The sequence below is a fragment of the Aethina tumida genome, chromosome 2 (genome assembly GCF_024364675.1).
Source record: "Aethina tumida isolate Nest 87 chromosome 2, icAetTumi1.1, whole genome shotgun sequence".
NCBI classification, from domain to species: Eukaryota; Metazoa; Arthropoda; class Insecta; order Coleoptera; family Nitidulidae; genus Aethina; species Aethina tumida.
The window spans coordinates 4,223,569-4,235,596 of NC_065436.1; the positions used below are offsets into that span (position 1 = coordinate 4,223,569).

Consider the following 12,028-nt stretch of genomic DNA (forward strand, 5'->3'; position numbering starts at 1 on the left):
AAAAGTATTGAATAGATGTTTTATTTTAATTTTGACTGTGTTTAATTAATTAATTATTATTTTTATAAAAGTTTCAGATAAAACTAATAATAAATGATAGAAAATCATAACTCAGATATAGAAAATATTAATTAAATATTTATATTTAATGATTATTTAATTTTTTTGCTATTCTAAATTTATTTATTTTACATTTACTGTGTTAAAATTACTATTTTTATAAAAGATTAAGTGAAATTTAAGGATGAATTGAAGAGTATATAGAAAATATTAACAAGAGATTTTATATATTTTATTTTTTTTTTATTGTTTCTCAAATTTTGAACAAAAAATATATTTATTTAATAGAAAAAAAATCAATAAAATATTTAACAAATTTGAAGAAAAATTAGAAATATTAAATGTAGTTTTTAAAATCACAATAAATCAATTTTTCATTAAAATTTGAAGCAAAGAAATTTCTATAAATTATAATATTTTATTATTATCTTAAAATTCTTAACGTCTGAATATATTGTAATTAATGGAAATTGATAATTTATAACATAATAAATAAAAACGAATAAAAACATTTTTAACTGTATATTTTAAAATTTTAAATAAAGAAATATGGGAAATAGTAAAAAACGACCAACAGTCTTATTGCAAATTTAAATATACAATTTTTACATGTCCCGAAGGTTTAATGATTCTTTAGAGGTTTCTAATAATTAAAAACTATATTATTAAAAATTGTTAAGAATACTAAAATTATGCAAAAATGTACAAAACATTTAAAGAAGATATTATAGAGTTTCATCTTTACAGTTCTATTTTATACGTAAAAGTATAAAAACAATTAAGAATTGTCAAAAATTTTACGATGAAAAAAAAGCAATAATTTTCTCAGCAATTATTAAAAAATATGAATTTTAAGCAATAATAATAATGTTATTATTTATTTGTAATGTAGGGTAAAACTGTGTCTGATAAATTATTTAAAATATATAATATATTCTTATAATTTTCAAAAGATTAATGCTCAAAACAATCAGTTTTAACTATTTTTAATGATATTAAAAATAGTTAAAAAGTCTAAATTAAAATAAATCTTTTATTATACGTTCTAAAAATTGTATACCTAATTTTTAGTGACACTTTACATTTTATTTATAGTTAACAATTTTAACATGTATTATAAATAAATTCTAAAGTTATTTATTTTAATTAAATTTTAATTACAAAGAAGTTTTTCTTTATTATTTATTATTTTTCAACATAAATAGAAAGTCTTATGTATTTTTTTATGTATTTTTTTATAATTTTCTTGTCTAAAATAATTAAATCATCAAAACAAAATATAATTATCAAATTTATATACTTACATTAACTATTTTGTACAATTTTGACCAATTTTAGTAATTATAACAATTTTTCCAACAATTTTTTTTTATTTTAAAATAATTTTTAAATGTTATGAGTAAGTAATTTGTTTTTTGAATTTTACTCTAAATTAATTATTTTTAAAAATCATTAATTTTAAAATTTTTAACAATATTTTATTTTTAATTTATGTATTAAATTAAATATTACAAAATAATAATTTTATTATTTATTTCTAAATTGTATCTAATAAATTATTTAAAAAAATATAAATTATTCCTAAAATTCTGAAATGATTGATGCTCAAAACATTTAATTAAAAGTGTATTTTATAAGAAAATATTAACTATTTTTAAGGATTTTTAAAGTAGTTAAAAAGTCCTTATAAGATAAACCTTTGATTAAATATTTTGAATATGTTATTTCTAATTTTTAGTAACACTTTACATTTTATTAATAATTAATTATGCATAATTTTAACGTGTATTATAAATAAGTTATATATTTCTAATAATAAATTAAATTTGAATAAGAAAAAGTCTTATACTTTAATAATATCTGTATTATTTATTATTTTTTCCTGAATTCCTGAAGTCTTTTTTTATAATTTTCATGTATAAAAAGGTTAAACCTTTAACATTCACTACATGAATAATATTATTTATATATCGAAAATTGCCTTTAAAATATTTATGGAAGTTTTAAAATTTATTTTACAAGTACATTTTTTTACTATTCTTACTATTAAAAGTTTTTAGTCACCAAATTTTAAAGATAATTTTTTAGTAGTAAAACCTCTTATTCAGAGTTAGGTTTAACTCAAGTAGAGTAGCAAAATGGAAATTAGAAATTCTAAAATATTACTGTTTTAAATATAAATAATTATAGATGTAAACATAATTTAGACAGTCAAATTACATTTTCCAGACAACCATTACCAATAATGAACATCCTATCTATGCATCTTTCCCAAAAGGCGTCGTCAAAAGTTCATCTAACGTTTCGCCGCCAAGACCACCGCGTTAACAGTAAAAAGTCCCAATAAAATTCGTATTCGAGGAACACTAACTCCGGTCCATCTCGTTCTCGTCCCACATCAGTCAGTTTTCTCGGGCCGCATAAATCGTTCCGTGGTTTACCCACGCCGCACGGCGAACGGGACGCGCACATGTTTAACATTTCATCCCACTTGTCGGCGCAAAAACCGGACGCCAAAACCACGCGGTCGCATGCCGGAACGGCTTCCGGGTGTTTCGGCGCTGGCGCCGGAGTCGCCGGCCGAAATTTGGCGGTGTTCCGGTCGATTTTCGGAACATGTGGCGTCCGAACTGGCTAATTTATTGGTTTTGTATGGTAATTTTGTTTGGATTTGGACTTGCGTTACAATCTGGACCTGTTTGTCGGTTATATGTATGATATGTAATTGTTATTCAGAGTATTTAATATAACGGGACTGTGTTTATGTACGGACGTTCTTACCTCGATTTTTAAAACACAATTTAATAATATTAGTTTACAGATTTTGTAACTTATACTTATTCTTCAAAACACATATTTTTTGACATATAAATATAAATATTCATAAGACATTTTATATATTTTTTCATTTTATTTTTGTATGATTATAAATATTTTGTATTACTTTTTATTATTCTTTATCTTAAATAAAAAAGACAATTGTTTAATTATTTAAATTAATTAGTTAAAAAATGTGAAAAAGTTTTAATTTTAGTAATTTAGTCTTTAAGTAACAGTTTAAAGATATATTTCAAATTTTCAAAATTGAATTATTTTTTCATTAAAAATTATAATTTATACATAAAAACAAAATTGTAATAAATCGTAAAAAATTACTAAAAATGTAAAAAAAATATTTATATTTTATATATAATATTTTTTTATTAATAAATTACTAAAGAATTAATTTTTAAAATTTTATTTTTAATAATTAATTTAGTTAATGGCACCTTTTTACGTATTTTTTAATATATTTAATATAATTAAACATTATTATTATATCTTTAGAAAATATTACTTATAATTTGTACATACTGTTACTTGTTACAAATATTATTTAATGTTTTTTTTTTCTGATATTTTACAAATCTGAACAAACTTTATATTAAACAATAAGAATTTTTTACGAATTTTTCAATAAATTTAAAATAATTATACATTATTATTACATCTTTAGAAAATGGTACATAAAATTTGTACTTTCAGTAGTGGAAAAAAGTATGGAAAATTTATTTATTTGTTATAAATGTTATTTAATGTTTTTTTCTAATATTTTACAAATCTGAACAAATCTAATTTACTGAAAGATCGGTCCATTAATCGTAATGATTATTATATTCAGAAGTATTATTATTTTTTTAATAAAAAATAGATTTGGTCCGGAAAAAGAGTGGTATATTTTTTAATGTATGTTTTGAAGAAGTAGTGACAGTTTAAAATATATTTCAAATTTTCAAAATTGAATTAATTTGTCATTAAAAATTATAATTTATTAATAAAAACAAAATTGTAATAAATAGTAAAGAATTACTAAAAATAAGTAAAAAGTACAAAAAAATTCTAATATAATATTTTTTAATTTTATTATTAAATTAAACAATTAACTTAAATTTTATACGATTTTTTAATATATTTAATACATTTATACATTATTATTATATCTTTAGAAAATGATACTGATAATTTGTACTTACAGTGGTGGAAAAAAGTATGGAATATTTATTTACTTGTTACAAATGTTATTTAATGTTTTTTTCTAATTTACATATCTGAACAAACCTAATTTACTTAAAGGTCGATCCATTAATCATAATGATTATTATATTCACAGGTTTTTATTTTTTTAATAAAAAATCAATTTTGGTCTGGAAAAAAGTATGGAATATTTTATTAATGTGTAGTTTGAAGAAGTAGTGACAGTTTAAAATATATTTCAAATGTTCAAAATTGAATTAATTTTTCATTAAAAATTATAATTTATTAGTAAAAACAAAATTGTAATAAATAGTAAAGAATTAACTAAAAATATGTAGAAAATACAAAAAAGATAAATACTAATATAGTATTTTTTAATAGTTAATAAGACTTTTATACGCATTTTTTTAATATATTTAAGATAATTATACATCATTATTATATCTTCAGAAAATGGTACTTATGATTTGTACATACAGTGGTAGAAAAAAGTATAGAATATTGATTTACTTATTACAAATGTTATTTAATGTTTTTTTCTGATATTTAACAAATCTGAACAAACTTAATTTATTGAAAGGTCGGTCCATTAATCATAATGATTATTATATTCACAGGTTTTTATTTTTTTAATAAAAAATCAATTTTGGTCTGGAAGAAAGTGTGGAATATTTTATTAATGTGTGGTTTGAAGAAGTAGTGACAGTTTAAAATATATTTCAAATGTTCAAAATTGAATTAATTTTTCATTGAAAATTATAATTTATAAGTAAAAACAAAATTGTAATAAATAGTAAAGAATTAACTAAAAATATGTAGAAAATACAAAAAAGATAAATATTAATATAGTATTTTTTAATTTCATTATTAAATTAAACAATTAATTTAGTTAATAAGACTTTTATACGAATTTTATTAATATATTTAAGATAATTATACATCATTATTATATCTTCAGAAAATGGTACTTATGATTTGTACATACAGTGGTAGAAAAAAGTATAGAATATTGATTTACTTATTACAAATGTTATTTAATGTTTTTTTCTGATATTTAACAAATCTGAACAAACTTAATTTATTGAAAGGTCGGTCCATTAATCATAATGATTATTATATTCACAGGTTTTTATTTTTTTAATAAAAAATCAATTTTGGTCTGGAAAAAGTGTGGAATATTTTATTAATGTGTGGTTTGAAGAAGTAGTGACAGTTTAAAATATATTTCAAATGTTCAAAATTGAATTAATTTTTCATTGAAAATTATAATTTATAAGTAAAAAAAATTGTAATAAATACTAAAGAATTAACTAAAAATATATAGAAAATACAAAAAAGATAAATACTAATATAGTATTTTTTAATTTCATTATTAAATTAAACCATTAATTTAGTTAATAATACTTTTATACGAATTTTTTTAATATATTTAAGATAATTATACATCATTATTATATCTTCAGAAAATGGTACTTATGATTTGTACATACAGTGGTAGAAAAAAGTATAGAATATTGATTTACTTGTTACAAATGTTATTTAATGTTTTTTTCTGATATTTTACAAATCTGAACAAACCTAATTTACTGAAAGGTCGATCCATTAATCATAATGATTATTATATTCACGGGTTTTTATTTTTTTAATAAAAAATCAATTTTGGTCTGGAAGAAAGTGTGGAATATTTTATTAATGTGTGGTTTGAAGAAGTAGTGACAGTTTAAAATATATTTCAAATGTTCAAAATTGAATTAATTTTTCATTGAAAATTATAATTTATAAGTAAAAAAAATTGTAATAAATCGTAAAGAATTACTAAAAATATGTAAAAAATGCGAAAAAGATAAATACTAATATAATATTTTTTAATTTCACTATTAAATTAAACAATTAAATTAGTTAATAAGACTTTTATACGAATTTTTTAATATATTTAATATAATTATACATTATTATTCTATCTTTAGAAAATGTTACTTATGATTTGTACTTACAGTGGCGGAAAAAAGTATGGAATATTTATTTACTTGTTACAAATGTTATTTAATGTTTTATTTTTGTTTCTAATATTTAAGGTGGTCCATTAATCACAATGATTATTATATTCACAAGTTTTTATTATTATTTTTTTTTAATAAAAAATCAATTTGGTCCGGAAAAAAGTATGGATTATTTTATTGATGTATGGTTTGAAGAAATAGTACAATTTAAAAAATATTTCAAATTTCAAAATTGTAATAAATAGTAAAGGTCAGTGTTCCATTTTCCTGAGTCAATTTTTAAAGTTTCCATACTTTTTTCCACCACTGTACAAATATTAAAAATAAAATAAAGTTTTAAATTTTAAAGTTAATAAGTTTTTGTAGAAAATTATAGGATTATATTATTTTTAATTCATTATTTTTTATTTAAATAGAGACTTTAATACATATTGATTATCCATTCAAGTATTCTCAATCCATACTTTTACAATACATTTAAGTAGTAAATAAATAAATAAAAATATAGATAAATACTTAATGTAATAGTATGAATAATGACAAAAATTCAAAATTGGGACAAAAATAAGGCAATTAATCTTCGCTGACTGAACATGCTGTTGCAAATGTAAAATTATTTTTCTCCGGTCCTGTCACTGTTTATCGGAATTGCTAAATTCGTTAATGAACATTGCAAAACACTGAATATTTAATATGTGCGACTTCTCTCGATTATTAACATGCGAATTGCATTCGGAATCAGTGTTGGTTAAAACATGTGTGAAGTGTGCCGCCGAGTCGGATGCGAAAAGGATTATTTCCAGACATTAATTTTCCATTACGTCCATTCGTTTATGTAAGTTACACAAGCTGAATTTTAATTTTACGTAAACAATTTGTTTTGTATGTTAAATAATTAAGCGTTTGAATGCGTCTCGTCAACACTGTCGATTCGTTTTGGTGGTTGAAATCAATTTATATCCTTTCGGATTAATGATTATCCCATCCATCCATCCATCCATACGAGTTTGGTATGGTGTCTCCATATTTGGTATAAAATCATTGCGTTCTATATAAAAGAATCGATAATAATGAATGAAGTACGTTTTGTAATCAGCGATTGGATTGTGAAATTTTTTAACATATGCACCGACGTTATTTATTACAGATTTATTTATTACAGTTTTATGAGTGGAACGAGCTATTAATTTCAGATTTTATGCTTAAATTTCTTTAAGCCATGCGTACTTTGACACACATTGATTTACGATGGCCATTTAAGTGTGGCTCGTCTTTTTGTCTTCTTATTAAGAGATTTATCCCGTACAAATTTACGGCCTTCAACGACGTTCCTCAGTCAGTCACTCTTCATACTTATGAAGTTACAGTTATTGTTTAAATATTTTAAATTAATGTATGACTATTTTGTAATATAAATAACATAAAAACTTTATTGAAGATTTATTTATTTTTACTTAATTTTTAAGATGTTATAAATATGTTCATAAAGTTAATAATTTATTTTGTGGGTGTTACTAATAAGCTTGTTTCAGTTACACGACTTATTTAATGACCTCTTCAATTTTTATGGTGTAATAAATTTTATTAAAAATTTATTTTTATAGAAAACTATGCATTAAAACTAAATAAATTCATTATAAATTACTGAAATTTGTAAAGAACTAAACAAAAAAAATGTGACCTGAGATAAATTATTGATTTTTTTTATATCTGAAATTTTTTAAAAGCTTTAATTAATCATCAAATATTCTACAGAAAATTTTAACAACTTCCTTTGATTTTATATTTATTGAACAGCTGCAATAATTTCCTATAAAATTTTATTATAAAAAGCATTTAAAAATATATAGTGGTGGAAAAAAGTATGGGATATTTATTTTACTTGTTACAAATATGTTCATAAACTTAATAATTTATTTTGTGGTTTTTACTAATAAGCTCGTTTCAGTTACACGTCATATTTAATTATTATTTAATTTTCATGTTGTAATAAATTTAATTAAAAATTCATTCATATATGCATTAAAACTAAATAATATCGTTATAAATTACTGAAATTTATAAAAATCTAAACAAGAAAAATATGATCTGCTATAAATTTTTGTTTTTTTTATATATCTGAAAATTTCTTGAGTATAATATATGCAAATTTTTAATTAATCATCAAATATTCTTCAAAAAAATTTAACGACCTCTTTTGATTTTATATTTATTGAACAGCTGCAATAATTTTCTATAAAATTTTATTATAAAAAGCATTTAAAAATATATAGTGGTGGAAAAAAGTATGGGATATTTATTTACTTGTTACAAATATGTTCATAAACTTAATGATTTATTTTGTGGTTTTTACTAATAAGCTCGTTTCAGTTACACGTCATATTTAATTATTATTTAATTTTCATGTTGTAATAAATTTAATTAAAAATTCATTCATATATGCATTAAAACTAAATAATATCGTTATAAATTACTGAAATTTATAAAAATCTAAACAAAAAAATATGATTTGATATAAATTATTGTTTTTTTTTATATATCTGAAAATTTCTTGAGTATAATATATGCAAATTTTTAATTAATCATCAAATATTCTTCAAAAAAATTTAACGACCTCTTTTGATTTTATATTTATTGAACAGCTGCAATAATTTTCTATAAAATTTTATTATAAAAAGCATTTAAAAATATATAGTGGTGGAAAAAAGTATGGGATATTTATTTACTTGTTACAAATATGTTCATAAACTTAATAATTTATTTTGTGGTTTTTACTAATAAGCTCGTTTCAGTTACACGTCATATTTAATTATTATTTAATTTTCATGTTGTAATAAATTTAATTAAAAATTCATTCATATATGCATTAAAACTAAATAATATCGTTATAAATTACTGAAATTTATAAAAATCTAAACAAAAAAAATATGATCTGCTATAAATTATTGTTTTTTTTTATATATCTGAAAATTTCTTGAGTATAGTATGTGCAAAGTTTTAAAAGTTTTAATTAATCATCAAATATTCTTCAAAAAATTTTAATAACCTCTTTTAATTTTATATTTATTGAACAGCTGTAATAATTTTCTATAAAATTTTATTAAAAAAAGCATTTAAAAATATATAGTAGTGGAAAAAAGTATGGGATACTTATTTACCTATTACAAATATGTTCATAAACTTAATAATTTATTTTGTGAGTGTTACTTATAAGCTTGTTTCAGTTACACGTCTTATTTAATGACCTCTTCAATTTTTATGGTGTAATAAATTTTATTAAAAATTTATTTATATAGAAAACTATGCATTAAAACTAAATAATATTGTTATAAATTACTGAAATTTATAAAAAACTAAACAAAAAAATGTGATCTGAGATAAATTATTGTTTTTTATATATCTGAAAATTTCTTGAGTATAGTATTTGAAAATTTTTAAAAGTTTTTTTTAATCATCAAATATTCTTCAAAAAATTTTAACATCCTCTTTTAATTTTATATTTATTGAACAGGTTCAATAATTTTGTATAAAATTTTATTAAGAAAACATTTAAAAATGTATAGTGGTGGAAATAAGTATGGGATATTTATTTACCTGTTACAAATATGTTCATAAACTTAATAATTCATTTTGTGGTTGTTACTAATAGCTCGTTTCATTTACTCGTCATATTTAATTACCTCTTCAATTTTTATGGTGTAATAAATTTTATTAAAAACTTATTTATATAGAAAACTATACATTAAAACTAAATAAATTCATTATAAATTACTGAAATTTATAAAAAAAACTAAACAAAAAATGTGATCTGAGATAAATTATTATTTTTTTCTTTATATATCTGAAAATTTCTTGAGTATAGTATATGAAAATTTTTAAAAGTTTTAATTAATCATCAAATATTCTTCAAAAAATTTTAACAACCTCTTTTAGTTTTATATTTATTGAACAGCTGCAATAATTTTCTATAAAATTTTATTAAAAAAGCGTTTAAAAATGTATAGTGGTGGAAAAAAGTATGGGATATTTATTTACCTGTTACAAATATGTTCATAAACTTAATATTTAATTTTGTGGTTGTTACTAATAAGCTCGTTTCAGTTACACGTCAGAGCTGCAATAATTTTCTATAAAATTTTATTAAAAATAGCGTTTAAAAATGTATAGTAGTGGAAAAAAGTATGGGATATTTATTTACCTGTCACAAGTGTTACTTCCAATTTTTAAAAATATTCCAAAATCTTTTCCACCACTGTATATATATAAAAATTAAAGAAATGAAAATTTAAATTAGATATACAAAACACATACACAATACAAAAAATCAAGTTTTCTAAAAATGCACCGGGAATGCATATAAATATTTTTATGCAGGTTGAGAACGAATGGAAATGCATATTAGTTTCACCGGCATTGTTCTAATGTAATAAATCCATGTAATTTAAACCGAGTCGAATAATAAGGTCAAGTTACGTCATAAATAATGGCCCTGTAATTACATTGTTTCGATCGTACGTACGGTACGGCTGAAACTAAAACTAACTATTATGAATGATTCATTTGGTTAATCTAAGCATTTTACTTTTAGACATTGGATCAATATCAAAAAATTAATGTTTTTTTATTTGATTTTCAGGTAAGTTCCGTTCTGCAGTTGGAGTTTTTAGCAGTAAGTTGAAAAATTGGCGGCGGAGCCGAAATAAAGTAACAGACTTGTTATACTCGCATATTTCACGTGTCACTTCGTCTTAATAGTCAGTAAACACGTCTTTTACAAACACACGGCCATATGGGAGTATTTAAAAGTGCACAACGGGAATATTGTTCAATCAACACTGGAGTTAATGTTTTCAGCGACCCGTTACGTAAACTGCACACACACACACACAAAGCAGGCGAATATTCTCTCAAGAGGAATTATGAGAGAATTTCCCTGTAAGTTTTTCTGTAGTGTCTGTTTTTAACATTTTGTTTGTTTGTTATAACTGTTTTACTTCTTTTATTTTTTCACAATTATGAAAATAGACTGAAAATTGGTGCCTAGACTCCTTTTCAAAATGCTCTCCAAAGATGAGTTCTTAATGTAATTAGAAAGGTCCTCCTCATCTCAGTTTTTCCATTTTTGCTTAAGATCAGAACAAAACTTCTGGAAATAATTCCAACAAACCTTTACATTTAAAATATACAAAGAGTCAACAAGTGCCAAGTAGGTTGTTTCAGTGTGCACATTCCTGTTAGTTGCTGAATCTCTTCATTATCCTTCGGTATGTTAACACACTCACATTTGACCCCGAACAAATGGTAACCCGACGCTCGTTACGTTCTCGAAGTCACTTTCATCCGTTCCGAGATTTGCCCCTGAAAGTAACGAATATTTCACGGAAAAGTAATTAGAAATGGCGAGAAACACAACACCTCCGACCCACCATCCAAGCATGTGTTCTAATTTTAGACTGGAACGGTTTACCAATCTCTTTGCTTCGTGCCGACCTTATACCCATACTAATTACGGAAAAATGTCTAGACGTCGTTAAGACGGACTAGAGCTCGAAAACTAGGCGGTTCCGAATGACTTTCAATGATTCCTGTAACCGTGTAATTACGGATTACCGTAATGAACTGTGGACGAAGAGCTTTTCCCAAGAACTGAACATAAAACGCGTGGACAACAAAATGACCACAATGACAACTATGAGTGTGTACATCTTAATAAATAAGACATTTCCAGTTATATATTACGTACAGTGTTTCCTACAGGTACTCATAAATACAGTGCTTCTAAAAACTGATTTATTAATACCAAAACCAACCACCGAAGAGAGTAAATATCAAGACACTTTCACACCAAATCCACCTGAATTACAAGAAGAGGCACTTGATTTGCCTTTGAAAACTGTCATCATGTCTGGACATAAAAATTCATCAGATTCTCCACCTTTCAAAGTAGTTGAAAA

At 22.2% G+C, this 12,028-nt stretch overlaps 1 protein-coding gene across 2 annotated transcripts in view; it reads left to right on the top strand.

The window, feature by feature from the left end:
• The window catches only part of LOC109596242 (pleckstrin homology domain-containing family G member 1), a 206,620-nt gene that overhangs the window by 44,445 nt on the left and 150,147 nt on the right, over positions 1–12,028 (top strand). The window contains exon 1 of one of the 2 annotated variants that reach the window (XM_049963749.1): positions 6,825–6,909. The exons of the other annotated variant lie outside the window; for it this stretch is intronic. The gene's annotated coding sequence lies outside the window, so the exon portion shown is untranslated. Of the gene's footprint in view, positions 1–6,824; positions 6,910–12,028 lie in introns of those variants that run through there. 2 annotated transcript variants of the gene reach the window in all.